Here is a 16,974-nt window from a genome sequence, read left to right as displayed (position 1 = left end):
TGATCTCCTTGCGTCAAAGGGACTCTCAGGAGTCTTCTCCAACACCACAGATCCAAAGCATCAGTTCTTTGGTGCTCAGCCTTCTTGATATAAGTCCAACTTTCACATCCATAGATGACCACTAGAGAAACCATAGCTTTGACTAGACGGACTTTTGTCAGCAAAGTGATGTCTCTGCTTTTTAATACTGTCTATATTTATCATAGCTTTTCTTCCAAGGAACAAGCGTCTTTAAATTTTGGGGCTGCAGTTACTGTCTGCAGTGATTTTGGAGCCCAAAAAAATAAAGTCTGTCACTGTTTCATTCTTTATTTGCCATGAAGTGATGGGACCAGATGCCATGATCTTAGTTTTTTGAATGTTGAGTTTTAAGCCAGCTTTTTCACTTTGATCTTCATTAAGAGACTCTTTAGTACTGTTCACTCTACTCTACTTAATTTTTTAAAAATTTATTTATTTTTTAATTGAAAGATAAATGCTTTACAGAATTTTGTTGTTTTCTGTCAAACATCAACATGAATCAGCTATAGGTGTACATACTTAATTCTTACTAGACTTCACTAACCACCACAGTCATCATTTCTTCCCGGAACCCCACTCTTTCCCTGGACAGGTTAAATTTCCCTTCTGTATTATCATCATGGATTTATTTACTTTCTTTCCTGTTTGTAGACTGGTGTGGATTAGACCCTATATTATTAGCTTTGTTAGTATCTGCTTTACAAGTGCTCTTTAAATGTGCATTGAGTGGATGATTGTACATGAATGATTACTGTGATTGTTTGGACTTTCATGAAAATTCTGGAAAGATATAGGCAACAAATAAAAAGTTGATTCAGAATTATCCTGTGATTTTATTTGGTGACAGTAACTAAAGAGATGCCATTATAACTTTTCATCTTCTTTCGAGAATGGCACTAATAACTGGTTTGGAGGTTTCAGGCGTTTCCTTAGGAGAACCCAGTGCTTACAGAAAACTACTAGGTGGGCCGTTGAGTCCCAGGGTTCCTTGTCTTTTCCACATTTTACTCTTAGCTGTTGGACACCTGTGTTGGCAGGTTTGCTTGATCTCACATGGTGGACCTTTCATATTCCTTGGATTTCCACCCAGAAATGTTGTCTTGTACCACTAGGTGGAGCTTAGACTTCAAGTCAAAAGTAATTGCAGTTTAAGTTCTTTTGATGGCACCAGTCTGGGGAGAAGAGATGCTAAAATGGGAGGATCTTGTAAGCCACATGTGTTGTTGTTTAGTCGCTAAGTCGTGTCCACCTCTTTGCGACCCCATGGACTGTGACCCGCCAAGCTCCTCTGTCCATGGGATTTCCCAGGCAAGAATACTGGAGGGGGTTGCCATTTCCTTCTCCAGGGGATCTTCCCAACCCGGAGATTGAATCTGCATCTCCTGCAGTGGCAGGCAGATTCTTTACCGCTGTACCACCGTGAAAGCCCTAGCCACATTAAGGATTTGGATTTTATCCTTATCTGTGGAAGCCGTTGAGGGAACTCTGTAACTCTCTGTTTTAAGAGGATAAATCTAAGGACAGTGGGTGGAAGTGAGCCTGAAGGCAGGTGGGAGACTGGGGCAGAGGAGAAGTGGAACCCTAGTGAGAGAATTTACTCCTAGAAACATCATTATTTGGTACGGTATGTAAGGGAGAAAAAGGACAGAGTCAAGAATTGACAAACTTGAAAACTCAAGAAGAAGGAAAATAGAGAATATGTGTTTGGAGATATTGTAGAAGTACCAAGTAGATTTGTCTAGAGGGGCCTGAATTTCAGGTGAAAGGCCTGGAAATTGCTACGTCAAGGTGTAAGGTAAATAAATATAAAAGACACAATCCAGGGCAAACCCAGAAAGTCCAAACTAAAAGTTAATGGATGACTTTTGAAATGATAATGAGTTTATAGAAAAACAGTCTGGAAGGATCTGTAAAGGTAGGCTGATTTTTGTTTTCTCTGGGGACAGAAATTACAAGAGAGTTTTGTTTTCTTCATTTTTTTCACATCACACAGTTTAAAGTTATTTTTAATACCAATCAGAAAATTATAGAGAACTGACTAATATAACAGAGCAAACCCAAGGGCTTTAGAAAAAGAACATTAGACAAATGTAAAGTTCTATCATCAATATAAAATAATTGCTTCCTGTCGGTATCTGTTTCCACATCTATAATATCACCTACTTGATTTAAGGAAGCATATTTTGACAAAATAATATTTTTTAGCTCTTTAGATTTATCTGTGCCTCATGTAGGCCTTGGATGGCAATTCCTTACCTCTACCACTTAGAAGAACATAAGAGCTAAGATGCTGATAAAAGATGTTATGGAAAGACCGAATCATGAGAATTGCCTGTAACAAAATGATGCCACTTCCAAAAGTGCTTTGTTTTTGAGGAGGGGAAATAGGAGTAATTTCCTTGAGGCAGATGGCATCAGATAAATCGAGATCTAACACCTACTGTAGCACCGGGCACGTGGTAAGCATCCAAACAAAAGCTTCTGACATAAGTGAACTCAACTCTTCTATGCCTGCCCTTGTATTTACTGATACATAGAGCTCCTTACTCAGTTATTCTATTTATTTATAGAAACCCTTAAGGAATTGTTTGATCACAGTATATTTTTACAGTTTTATGTTTTAATAATATGTTAATGTATTTTTCAAAATTTGCTGTTAAGTTATAGTTAAATTTGACACAAGTAGTTGTTTACATATGTTTCAAAAGATGTTTGGTCCATATCACAGTATCAAAATAATTAGAGTGGCATGAATTAAATATATCTCAAAATTCTCTTATATTAAAGGAATACATTATTCCTTTACATTAGAAGAGTATACATCTTTGCTTCTATGGAAGTGAAGATAGGAATGGGAATTTTATAAATGTGGATACTGTCTCAGTGGGAAGTTCTTCAAACTGAAACATAGATATATAGATGTAAGACCTGAAAGAGAAAAGGTTTATATATATGGGAGGCAAGACTAAATTGGAATAAAATAAATCACTTTGTTTTTGTAGTGTGTTTATGTAAAAGATTAGTAAGGATCCTGAATGGTAAAGTAGATAATTTGAGAGAATTGGGAGGTTATTTTGACAAACAGAAAGCACTTAGGTATGAGTATGGTTAGTTTTGTGGTTATAGCAATAAAAATTTATTTAGAGAAAACCTCTGCAGTATAAAGAATGAATTTAGCTTTTCAACAATAAACCTGTAAAGTCGAAAACATTTCAAATTGTAACTCTCCCTCCTGAGTTCAAAAGAAACTTAATAAGAGTAAAAGAAATGAAATTCTCCACTTTTCTTTTGTTAAACATTTTTGGGGTTTGCCACACAATGAAAGTAAACAACTAGTGAATTATTTCTCACGATGGCAACCCTAACACTTTTCCTCATGCAGATTACTTTTCCTTGGGGTATTTTTTAACCACACGTGTGAAGATTTCCAATCTGTCATCTATCTTTGTTTCACTTTGCAAGTTCAGAAAGCCAAAGCTGTGCTATTTTCATAAGTTAATCCTACACATAGAAGTAGGTCAAACCACAGACATACAATAGCATTACTCTTCTGTTCAAAAATAATGTTCATTCTCGTACGTCAGAGTTCAAATTAAAGGGTTAAAATGGACTTTGGTGTGGAAGGAGGATATCAAGAACCTAATTCATAATTTTTTAAAAATCAAGCAGGATACTTGAGGGACTGGGGTATAAAACAAATTGATATGATTAAGGTGGAAATAAATGGGCCTGTCCTTTGGGGCCATTAAGAAAATCAGACTAATGTTTAAAGTGAAGTCATCTCATGAAAGCCTAGGTGGTAAACAGGTCCAACCTGACGAGTGCCCCGGGAAGAGTGCTTTCATGAGAGAAACTTACACCTTCAAAATCAGAAGAGCTTGTTATATTCAAGCAGAATTACTGAGAAATCTGCACTTAAACTGTTGCAAATGTTTGCAGGTTATGGATTAATGGTAAAAATAAATAGGCAAAAAAATAAAAAGCTTAACAAAATGTTCCCTACAAAGGAGCAAGGAAGAGAGGCGTGAACTTCTCCATAGCAGCGAACAGTACAGGAATTATACTTCTTCAGAATTGTGAAGTGAAAGTTGTTTTCTGGGTTCAAAGATGACAGGACGTCCTCAGACATACTAAGGTCTCAGGAAACAGACCTTTTGTGTCATACCTTTTGTAAAATAAAGTTACTGTGTGGGAGTGATATTCTTTTCTGAGACGCATGTCGAAATGTAGTCCTCAAGGATGAAAAAGTCATTGTATAAAAAATTGTTGTAAATTGTAAAAAAAAATTGTTGGTGGTCAGTATTGTAACTAATTAAACATAAAATTAAAAAATACATAATAATCATTGTAAATGTGGTTTTAAGTATGACTATAAAAAGGCATCACTGTTCTTTTTTACAGCTTTATTGAGATATAATTGACATAAAATTGTGTAGGGTTAATGTATACAATATGTTGATACATGGATATATTGCAAAATGATTACCACCCTGGCATTAGTTAACGCCTTCATTTGGTCACATAATTACCATCTCTTTTGTGTGGTGGGGACATCTTAAGATCCACTTTCTCAGCAACTTTTAAGTATAACGTACAGTATTATTAACTGTGGTCACCACGGTGTTCACTAGATCCTCAGAACCTATTTGTCTTATCATATCCCTGGAGGTTTGTACGCTGATCAGGTTCTCCCTATTTTCCCCTAGGCTACCAGTTCCTGGTAATCTGGCTGAGTTTTGCTCAGGGGAAACTCCTTCCTTTTCCTCTCACCACCCCAACCCTCCCACTAACACAGTGTATTGTAATCCATTCTAGTCACTGAACATAGCGACTGTGTCTGACAGAACCTGCTCCACTCTGAGTTCAGGTTGAGAGTCTAGTCCTTTTGTGATCATGGTGCTCTGCGTCATGCAAATCTTGTTTCCTGCTCAGTCATTGTGTGTGATATCCCATTTGTATTATGAGAAATCTCACTGTTGGTGAAACACTCAAATGTGATTTGGGCTGAGGGAAGGACAGCAGTTCAGACTCAACAGGGTTAGTGATTTTTCAGTTTGAGTGATTGTGAAAAATCAAATTAGAAGTGAACTGGGGAGTTTGCAAGGGAAAGATACTGACAGGAGGAATGTGGTTGGGTCTTTTTTGGAAGGCAATCTGGTCACTTTTATCAGGAGTTTTACTTTTGCACACTCTTGACCCAACAATTCTGTTTGCAGAAGCTTACCCTAAGGAAATGAATGTGCATGTCGATAGATTTGACCACAGACACTATCACTGCATTGTTTAAAATAGTGGGAAAATTAAGATAACATCAATAACTTAAAATGGAATACTATTTTTTAATGATGAAGAAAAACCGTTGGCAACGTGGGAAATTTTCACAAAACACTGTTACAGTGGGAAGGCAGGTTGGCAATAGGGTATAGACTATGATTCCATTTTTGTTTAAAAGAAGGAGAGCTGCTAGAAGTACATTTACCAGAAATCAGATGTTTCTGTCTGAACCAGGGTAAAATGGGTGATTGGTATTTTCTTCTTTTGTTCCACTGTATTTTCAAATGACCACAGGTAGTTTTGATTCATATAGAATTGTTTTTCACATTTCCTAAAATATCTCCTAAGGCTGAAATTTACTCAGTTAAACCCTTGATCTATTTATACAAAAGAAAAAAAGACATTTTGAGAAATTTTTTTTCAGAGGATGGGAAAGAAGGTGGGAAGGTGAGGAGAAGCAGCATCAGACATGAGGGAGAGCAGAAAGAATGTTTTGGGTGAGTGTCCCCTGTGGGCTAGATGCTTTATTTCATTATTTAATTTTCTAATCATCATGATCTACTGCAGGCAATAGTAGCCTGTTTTGTAAATGAGAAAATCGAGAAGTTGAAAAACTTTCAGAAAAGCTTTCAGAAGGTCCCACTGCAGCTCAGCATGAAGCCGGGTTCAAGCCCAGCTCTGTGGCACCAAAGCCCGAGTGAAGCCTCCCTCAGCTTTCTTGCCTCCCCCCAGTCTACTCTGAGAGAAAAATAAGGCAAGAGTTAAACAACATTTTCATGTCTTCTCTCCTGCCCCAAGAACATTGTTATATCTTAGTGAGGAATAAAAAGGTGACTATGATGGAATTTCCCTTTCCCCTGAGCTATAATGAATGTGATGATAAGGTTGAAAGTTCTCACTTAATTACCTGACGAAGTCACATACGTAGTTACATTCAGAACACTCACTGATTTTACAACTAAATCAAATGCTGAGAGAAATAACTGGTTTCTTGGAGTCAAAATGAGACTAGTTTATTTATTCCACAGCATCGTGTTGGTGGTATAGTGGTGAATCTTCATTCATTCTGCACACAGGTGAGGGCGTGATCAGAGCTGAGCGTGGTACTGGGCTCTGAAGTAGAATGTTCTGTGAGAGACAGCTTCTCCTCTGCCCTTCTTCCAGCCTAGGTTTTACTTCAGCATGACTCATTTTAATCAAGGACTGTAGTGCTTGTGATGTGCTTGAAGGAAGGTAAATAACACCTATTGCAAGACATTTACCTCTGTGTCAACAGAGGATGAAACACGGTGTTCACACTGAGCACAGAGTTCTTCCTCATGTTCCCACCCTCTCCAGGCTTTTTATGGCATGGCTATCTAAAATTTTATTAATGGTTTATGATCAGGTATTCCAGAAATTACCCTTAGAATGTTAAACAATAATATTGAATATTTTAATTGCACTCTTGATTGAGGCAGGCTAGTGATTCGGAAAGTGTGTATCATCAGTAGAGAAAATGTGATATCTTTAAGCAAAGGCAAGTCCTATATTTTCTTCAAGAATATTTATGACTTGACATTTTACTGTTAAATCTTTGATCCATCATCTGCTTTGACCTCAGAGTGATATGGTTTTATCTCCAAACATTATCTAGTGCTTACCATTATCATTTAATAATAATCCTTAAGGTTTTCTGAGCTCCTTCTTTGCACTTTGTGGAGTGCTTTGCCTGATTGAATTGCCTTATCTAATCCTTACAGTAACTCTCTGGGAGAGTCCAGTTGGCATTCCATTTTACACCCTGAGAAACCGCCTTAAGTCACTTGTCCAAGGTCTTGTAGTGAGTCAGGGACAGACCAGGATTCATTCTATGTTCCTGATCCCAGAGCTTCCATTGTAACATGAAGGTAGACATTTATGTGAAAACTGAGCCATTTCTTACTGGTTTGTAAAGGTACCTTTATTTTACATGAAATTCTTTCAATACCAGACTCCCCTGGTAGCTCACATAGTAAAGAATCTGCCTGCAGTGCAGGAGACCCAGGTTCGATTCATGGGTTGGGAAGATCCTCTGGAGAAGGAAATGGCACCCCACTCCAGTATTCTTGCCTGGAGAATCCCATGGACCGAGGAGCCTGGTGGGCTGAGGTCCATGGGGTCTCAAAGAGTTGGACACGACTAAGCGATTTAACACACACACTTTTCAATACAGCTCTGATTTTGGGTAGTTTCACTACAGTGCTTTAATTGCTATGGCTTTATAATCATGTGTTTTAACATGATACAGTATTGTTGTTGTCCAGTCTCTCAGTTGTGTCAAACTCTTCTTGACCCCGTGAACTGCAGCACGCCAGGCTTCCCTGTCCTTCACTATCTCCTGGAGTTTGCTCAAACTCATGTCCACTGAGTCGATCATGCTATCCAACCATCTCATCCTCTGCTGCCCCCATCCCCTTCTCCTCCTGCCCTCAATTCCCAGCATCAGGGTCTCTTCCAATGAGTCAGCTCTTCGAATCGGGTGGCTAAAGTATTGGAGCTTCAGCTTCAGCATCAGTCTTTCCAATGAATATTCAGGGTTGATTTCCTTTAGGATTTCCTTTTGGATGATATACCTACCCTCATTTCTCTTTCAAAAATAATTTTGGATAATCTTCTGTATTATGCTTCTAGTCTTATATATTTATGGCTAGTTATCAATTTGACATATTTCCCTTCTCAGAAATTTTGTTTTAAATTTTTACCTAAGCTGCATATAATTTAAAAGTTAATTTGAAGAGAAAGATATTTACAAGAATGATATTTCCTATTAGGAACATTATATGTACCACCCTTTATTCAAGCTTCTGTTTATATACTTCAGAGAACCTTTAAAACTTTCTTTCTATGTCTCTTGTCATTGTCTGGCTATGTTTATTCCTAGATATTTTCTAGTTTGATACCATTTTGCCTGGGACTTTTCCAAATAGTTTCTATTGCAAGTATAAAAGACTGTTATATCTGGTCACCTTACTGAACAATTTTACAGTTCCTGGATTTTTAAAAAGTTTGTTTATTTAGGCTGTGCTGGGTCTTGGTTGCTGTACAGGCTTTTCTCTAGTTACGGCGAGTGGGAGCTACTCTCTAGTTGCGGTGAGTGAGTTTCTCATTGCGGTGACTTCTCTTGTTGCAGAGAGAGGGCTCAGGAGTTGTGGTTCCCAGGCTCCAGGGCGCAGTAGCTGTGGCTCACGGCCCTAGTTGCTCTGCAGCACGTGGGATCTTCCTGGACCAGGGATCGAGCCCACGGCCTCAGCGTTGGCAGGTGGATTCTTTACCCCTGAGCCACCAGTGGGTGTTTTTGTGATGTTGGCTCTATAGGTAGATAACTTATCTGGTAATCATCAAATTTTCACTTCTTTCTTTTCAGTATTTAAAACTTTTTTATGTGTTGCTTTGAATGGAGATTCCAGAAAAAAAAACTCGAGTATAAACTGATAGTAGGAGTTCCTGTATGTATTTTGGTTAGTGTTTTACTTTTTATATTTGCTTTCGATTTCTGCTACAAGAATGCTTCTCAGTTTACTCAGGTATGACTCAGAAGGGCTTAGAATAGGGCTTCCGGTGCTTAATTTCTAGAGACCATTGGAGACCAGTGGGTTCCTGGTATTCATTCTGCACAGGTGTTGCCTTTCAGGGCTCTGAAAGGAGACCTCCAGTAAAGGGCAGGGATTCCCTCTTCTTGGATTTCCAGGCTCTCCTTATATTTGAAGTGTTTCTGTTTTCATCTCCACTACAAAGTTTGTTCTGTGACCGTCAATACTTGTGGTTTAGCCTTGCATCACATTAGGTTAACCTCTTTGTTGTGATTTAGTGGGCTGGAAGATACTCTGCCCAGAAGCATTAAAAGCTTTGCTGGAAGTGCTCTCAGGCACTTATCTTCACAGAACAACAGGAAAAAGAAGAATGGATGGACTTTGTGCAGTGCCAGTGAGTGTCTCTCCCACTGCAGGCCCCGGAATCCTCTGTAAGGCTAGGGTGGGGGCCTCACTCATGTGTTAGTTCAGGCTGCATTTAGGTAATTAACAAGCCATTGCAGTCCTGAATGATGTCATGAAGTCATTCTGTTTTCATTCTTATGGGGAAATTGCTTTTGGTGTATATAACCTTTAGGGTTTCATTGCTTTTTCAGAAGCCCATTTCTAATGAATGTCACAGAGTAGACATTCTCCATCATGTTAAGGAAGTTCACTCCTATTCTTAATTTTCTAACAGTTGGATTTTTTTAAATGTTATTTAAAAATATATATAATAATGGCTATTTAATTTCATCAGATGCTTTTTTTTTGTCATGTACCGAAGTGATCAGATAAGGCTTTTCTCCTTTAAACAATTTATAATCATCTATCACATTAATGCTATGTCATTCTCATATTTCTGTATTCAAACTTTAACATTATTGATGTTACTGTTGGTGTTCAGTCACCAAGTCGTGTTGGACTCTTCAAGACCCCATGGACTGCAGCACACCAGGCTTCCCTGTCCTGCACTGTCTGCCGGAGTTTGCCTGAGTTCATGCCCATTGAGTCAGTGATGCCATCCCACCATCTCATCCTCTGTTGCCCTCTTCTCCTTCTGTCTTTAATTTTTCCCAGCATCAGGGTCTTTTCCATTGAGTCAGCTCTTTGCATCAGGTGGCCAAAGTATGGGAGCTTCAGTGTCAGTCCTTCCAATGAGTATTCAGGGTTGATTTCCTTTAAGATTGACTGGTTTAGTCTCCTTGCTGTCCAAGGTAGCATTTGTTAAACACTCTGTGCCAGGCTCTGAGATAAACTGTGGCCATTATCTCATTTAAGCTTTTGAGCAACATTGTGAGACATCCATTTTACAGATAAGGAAATGGAGGTACAAAGATTTTAAGTGACTTGTTCAACATTGCACAGCTCTGAGGGTTGATTGGTGAAGCCAGCTCGTTTTGACTCCAAAACCAAATTGTGATCAGAAAAAAATGTGGGGTGACATAAGGGAAATGGTATATGACCTGACTGATTAAAATCAAATTATGCCATCTCTTTCCAGTCTGGGGCTGTGTCTGTCATTGGAAACAGCTTTTCCTGTTTATGTATCAGGATGGCCTTTTCTTAGAAAGCTCTAGAGAGACACTGCAGAAGGAAATGGCAACCCACTCCAGTATTGTTGGCCTGGAGAATGTCATGGACAGAGGAGCCTGGCAGGCTACAGTCCATGGGGTTGCAAGAGTCGGACTTAGCGAGTAAACTACCATGAGAGAGACATAGACAGTTACCGCTGCACTGGATCCCACTCTTTTGGATGTCCTGGAAGCCATCCTTCCTCTTTGGACAAGTGTGTAGTGAGTCCTATGCCGTCAGCCTCGTGTCCTCTGTTCAGATGGTCTTGTGATAAGGATGCAAGGAAAGAAGAGAACTGACTCTTCAAGAGGAGTGTGGGAAGAAGGGACACAGACAGCAAGTGGAAGGCCAGAGCAAATTTGATCCTGATAAAATTTGAAAACCTAGTAATTTTCAGCATTCTATTTGTGCTTGTTCAGATAGCTAATAAGAGGAAAAACAAAGCTACATACTGTCTTTTCTGTCCTTCCTCTATCTATGTAGAGCTTACGGAACCAAGAGCCAGGGGATTCACCAGTGTCTCTTGTTTCTGTTTTCAAGGACAGTAATGGATAATGTCCACTGTCCTGACTTCACTCAGTCCCAGTGGTCTGTGCCTGGAGCCACATGCCCAGGTTTCAAGGTCATGGATAGTATCTCATTTTTGCTGGATTTTTTTTTTTCAAAACCAAAACACATAACCAGAGCTGCATTCCTTAACCGCCTCTACCCTTTCTCCCTCCCCCCACCCCAGCACACTCACATACGTGGGTTACTACTTGAATCATCGAAACTCCCCTTCTGGGATCTGAAATTCTTTTGTCTCTTCCCGTAAGCCTGTTCTCCATCTCTGGTAGGCAGAATAATGTCCCCTACCCATTCACAGAAGGTGTCCCTGTCCTTTTTCCTGAAACCTGTTAGGTTACACAGCAGAGGCGAATTCAAGTTGTGGATGGAATTAAGGTTGCTAATCAGCTGACCTGAAGGAGGAGAGCATCCTGGATTATCTAGGTGTGCCCAGTGTGAACACCGGAGTGCTAAGAGGGAGAGGAGGGTGGCAGGAGAGAGAGAACTGGAGAAATAGCAGCGTGAGGGGGCTCGGCTTGATGTTGCTGGCTCTGCCGATTGAGGGAGGGACCCTGAAGTCAGGAAGGTGGGCTCGTTCCGAGATGAACAGGCAAGGAAGTCAGTCTTCCCCTCAAGCCTCTAGAAAAGAACTGCTTGCTGACACCCTGAATTTTGCCCCGTGAGACCCCGTGTCAGACTTGAAACATGTAGAGCTATAAGATCATAAGTGTGTGACTGTTTAAAATTCGGAACCACTCGATTTGTGGTAATGTCTTACAGTAGCAGCAGAGACATCATGCCGTTCTCCTAACACGGGTGGCCGTGACAGAGGGGGTTTGTTTATTCCTTCCACGGTCTGTCACCTTGGTGTTGAGACTCAGCCCTCAGGGAAACCCTTACTGCTTCTTCCTGTTGCTTCTTTCAGTATTTCTATCATTGAAACCTCATCTTTGCCGCAATAACTCTTCCAAATTTCACAGCCCCTTAAGCCCCCAGTCGTGTCTTCAAACTCCTTACATTTTAGCAGATGACCTTATCCCTACTTTACTGAAAGGGTCAGCACATCTGTCCTGAGATCACTCTTCACCGCAGGACCTCTGTGGCCTCCCAGTTACTTGTTTCCAGGTTTCCATCTCCCATCCTCAGGGTAACGTTTGACAGCGTCAGTACAACCTTCCTTTAGCTTGGTTTCTATGCATTTGTGACGTAATGATCTTTTCCTTTCTTTTCAATCTTCCCCACCCCCTCAATCAACCACATTTCTTTTTTACCCCCCCGCCTTCCAAATCTCAGACTTCTGTAGGTTCTGTTCTCAAGCCTCAGGTATTCTCTTAAAATGTATTTCCTTGGCCGTGATAAGATTCCTTTACATCCAGCCTTCCTGCCTTTCCAGGCCCTGGACTCCTGAACATCAACTTCTGTTAGCCCCAACGCACGGAGAGAGAAAGGAGTCTTTCAACAAATGTTATCTAGGATCTCCTCAGATGCCGGAGCCAGTAGGCGTGTGTTCCAGACACCCCTGGGCCTCCTGTGGGCAGGGAAGGGAGGAGGAGGCAGGACCTGTGGGCAGGGCACCGGGTCAACGCTGACTCCCCCCATCGCCCATTTCAACCCTTCTAGGATTTATGAGGAAACAAGACAGTTTAGGCAAAAGGGCCTGTGTTCCATTCTTCTGGGCTTCCCTTGTGGCTCAGCTGGTAAAGAATCTGCCTGCAATGCAGGAGACCTCAGGTTTTCTTCAGTATACTTATTGGACCAGGAAAAACTGTCTCTGAAAACTTTTCAGAGGCGGGGCAAACGGGAGGTACAGTTACTTTGCTCTGAATGGCTTCTGAGGACCACTTGACCAATTTTGTTCTCCTCTGGTAGTAGATACTTCTACATTGTTTGCTTCAAGTTTTTGTAAGCAGGGGGAGAATTTGAATTTGGGCAGGTGTGAAAGATCTGAGGCAAAAGCAGAAGGGGACAGCAGAGGATGAGATGGTTGGATGGCATCACCGACTCAACGGACATGGATCTGAGCAAACTCCGGGAGATGGTGAAGGATATAGGGTAGCCTGGTGTACTTCAGGCCGTGGGGTTGCCAAGAGTCAGACACAACTTAGCAGCTGAACAACAGAAAGGTCTAAGGAGACCTGAAGCTCGAAATAGAGATGTCAGGTGTCATTGGGAGATAACTGCATCCTTGAGGGTGGCCCTGAGTCCTCACCTGAAATGCTGGCGGTGGAGCCCCTCCTGAACCCGGCAGAGAAATTCTCTCCCCAGGCAGCCCAGGGCTCTGCCTCCTCTCCCCAGAGCTTCATGGACCACATGCTGTGGAACTTGTGGAGGTAATGTATCCAAGACTTCACTTACTGAGAGGAACAGCTGGCTGTCTTGAAAACTTACTGCAAAAAAAGTATTTAGGAAACAGTATGACCGTGTGGATCACAACAAACAGTGGAAAATTCTTAAAGAGATAGGAGTACCAGACCACCTGACCTGCCTCTTGAGAAATCTGTATGCAGGTCAGGAAGCAACAGTTAGGATAGGACATGGAACAACAGACTGATTCCAAATCGGGAAAGGAATACATCATGGCTGTATATTGTCACCCTGCTTATTTAACTTATATGCAGAGTACATCATGAGAAACGCTGGGCTGGATGAAGCACAAGCTGGAATCGAGATTGCCAGGAGAAATATCAATAACCTCAGATATGCAGATGACACCCCCCCCTTATGGAAGAAAGCAAAGAAGAACTGAAGAGCCTCTTGATAGAAGTGAAAGAGGAGAATGAAAAAGTTGGCTTAAAACTCAGCATTCAGAAAACTAAGATCATGGTGTTCAGTCCCATCACTTCATTTCAAATAGATGGGGAAACAGTGGAAACAGTGGCTGACTTTATTTTGGGGGGCTCCAAAATCACTGCAGATGGTGACTGCAGCCATGAAATTAAAAGACACTTGCTCCTTGGAAGAAAAGCTATGACCAACCTAGACAGCATATTAAAAAGCAGAGACATTGCTTTGTCAACAAAGGTCCATCTAGTCAAGGCTATGGTTTTTCCAGTGGTCATGCTATGGATGTGAGAGTCAGACTATAAAGAAAGCAGAGTGCTGAAAAATTGATGCTTTTGAACTGTGGTGTTGGAGAAGACTCTTGAGAGTCCCTTGGACTGCAAGGAGATCCAACCAGTCCATCCTGAAGGAAATCAGTCCTGAATATTCATTGGAAGGACTGATGTTGAAGCTGAAACTCCAATCCTTTGGCCACCTGCTGCGAAGAGCTGACTCATTTGAAAAGACCCTGATGCTGGGAAAGATTGAGGGCAGGAGGAGAAGGGGACGACAGAGGATGAGATGGATGGATGGCATCACCGACCCAATGGACATGAATTTGAGTAAACTCTGGGAGTTGGCGATGGACAGGGAGGCCTGGCGTGCTGCAGTCCATGGGGTCGCAAAGATTCGGACATGACTGAGGGCCTGAACTGAACTGAACTGATGAATCCTTACCTTGGGCTATAATCAGGTGAAGACAGATTGGGTCCTTAGAACGTGTCAGTTACTTCTCAGCTTTCTGTATTCACTCAGCTGTAAAACCTAATGTTTGGTTTGTGGTTTTGCTTCAGATGATGTTCCTGGTGTGATGTTCTATCAGTGAAAACATTGCTCACATTCAAACTCATCAGGCCCATTGATCTGTATTGGAAATTTTCATGCAAGCATGTGTAATGGGTATCACACTAGGGCACAAGACATTCAAAGATGTATACATCATGGTCCTTGCCTCAAATATTTCAAAATCTTAGACTCAGGAGGAAAGGTTGTATTTTTTTTTCCTTTTAAATATATTATTAACGTGTTTGCCGTTTTTCTGGCCTATCCACCTGTACTGAAGAAAAGTAATTTTTGTAGTAAATCAGTTGTACATAGTCAAGTTTATCCTGAAAAGTTCAGCCCGCACCTGGCTTTCTTTGGCAGCTGAATAATATGGAAACTCTCATGATTTGCTGGCATACAACAGGACCCCCAGTGGGACCAGAGATGACTATGTACAACCTGTGGAAGGGCATGAGCTGAAGCTGCCACAGATGGGAAGAAGCAGCAGATTAGGCTCTAGAAATAGGAAGCACCTACAGAAGGATATGAAGAGACTGTGCTGAAAGCAGGAGGACCTAAAGGGACAGCTGATTATGGCGGCAAAGAAAAAGGCAGGGGTGTGGGGCGGAGAGTGGAGCTAAGACATTAAAAGGAATGAACACCCTGCAGATGATGAGAGTTTTAAAATACTCTCCTTGATTTTTCACTAGGCTGTATGGAACCTCCAGATTCTCCTCCTACAGAATCTGGAGATCTAAAGACCATAGTCAGTAGAGTCTCATCTTCCTGAAATAATTTAGTTGTGATCGATCACCTAAAGGAAGAGAAACCATTTTTTTTTAACATATCTAGAAGATTTTGGGGCTTCCCTGGTGGCTCAGACAGTGAAGATTATGTCTGCAGTGTGGGAGACCTGGGTTTTATCCCTGGGCTCAGAAGATTCCCTGGAGGAGGGCATGGCAACCCACTCAAGTGTTCTTGCCTGGAGAATTCCATGGACAGAGGAGCCTAGCAGGCTACAGTCCATGGGGTCACAAAGAGTTGGATACAGCTGAGTGAATAAGCTTATAATAGATTTTCAGAGTGTCTCTGATTCTATAAAGGACTAGAAAAGGACTGTAATAGCAATCTATTTTTTTTCCTCTTGGTTCTTAATTTTAAATAATATAAAGGAAATTCTTAAAAGGCAGAGAATCCCATGTACGTTAACTGTCTTCACATTCCTGTGTTCCCTTCCGTCCTCAGCCAGCTTATCCGTGTTTGTTGGGTAGTTGAAATGATACTGTTGGTCTGCATGTGGGTATGGGGGGGCTGTAAGGCCTCAGATGGGGAGGGTCCTCATCTCCCGCTCTTGTTTCTCTCCCCCTCCACTGCATTCTGTTGTGTTCAATACGTGTGGGCTTTTGTTTGCACGTAGCCTTAAAGAATGTGTCTAGCTGTCAGAAGGCTCTTTGAAGAGATCAGAGCTGTAATTCATGGATTCCCTCAGCCATCCCAGCAGAAGTCAGAAACAGAGATGGAATTTCTTGAAAAGATCTGTAAATGAGCCTTTTGTCTAATGGACAGGAGACCCTCCAAGTTCTTGAGTGTTATACCAGCAGGAACATTGCCACATTGGACTGAGGGGAATAGAAAGAAGCTGAACTGATATAAGACTGATTGACTTCTCAAATTCTATAGACAAGGAACCGAAAGAAGATGAAATAAGACTGATCAACTCCCCAAATTCTATAGGCAAGAAACAGGTTGATAAAACTGTTCAACCACAGGGTCTTCCCTGGTGGTCCAGTGGCTAAGACTCCATGCTCCCAGTGCTGGGGGCCCAGATCAGAGAGCTAGATCCCACGTGATACAACTAAGACCAGGTGCAGTCAAATAAATAAATAAAGGTTGGTTTTTTTTTATGTGTGCAGTTTTGTGTGCAGCTGTTTTTAGTACATATAATGGTACCACTCTGTACATACCATTCTGTTTCTCTCTAAACATGTTTTGGTGTATGCTTCTGGCCTGTTATGCTCTGGGATTCTAGGCAGTACTTAGATATATTTTGCTTACCCTCCTGCTCCCCACTGCCACAGATAACTCTGTTCTATGCACCCTCTAGCAGGTCACTCACTTTCTGATATCTCCTGGGAGAGGATGTGTATATGTGGGTCAATTTGCTGAGTCATACTGGTGGATCAGTGGTAACGAATCTACCTGCCAATGCAGGAGACGTGGGTTTGATCCCTGGGTCAGGAAGATCCTGTGGAGAAGGAAATGGCAACCCACTCCAGTATTCTTGCCTGAGAAATCCCATGGACAGAGGAACCTGGCGGGCTCCAGTCCATGGGGTAACAAAGAGTTAGACACGGCTTAGCGGCTAAACAACAGCAGCAGGCTGTATATAATTACTTAGCTGGAATGGTTTTACCAGTTTACATTCCGTGTAGCAGCTTGCATC

At 41.4% G+C, this 16,974-nt stretch overlaps 1 protein-coding gene across 6 annotated transcripts in view; it reads left to right on the top strand.

Moving 5' to 3' along the window:
* The window catches only part of NCOA7 (nuclear receptor coactivator 7), a 156,587-nt gene that overhangs the window by 82,357 nt on the left and 57,256 nt on the right, over nt 1-16,974 (top strand). The window lies entirely within an intron of this gene.

The sequence above is a fragment of the Cervus elaphus genome, chromosome 28 (assembly GCF_910594005.1).
Source record: "Cervus elaphus chromosome 28, mCerEla1.1, whole genome shotgun sequence".
Taxonomy (NCBI): Eukaryota; Metazoa; Chordata; class Mammalia; order Artiodactyla; family Cervidae; genus Cervus; species Cervus elaphus.
The sequence above is the reverse complement of the archived record's forward strand: the minus strand, read 5'-3'. Positions and strand labels throughout refer to the sequence as shown.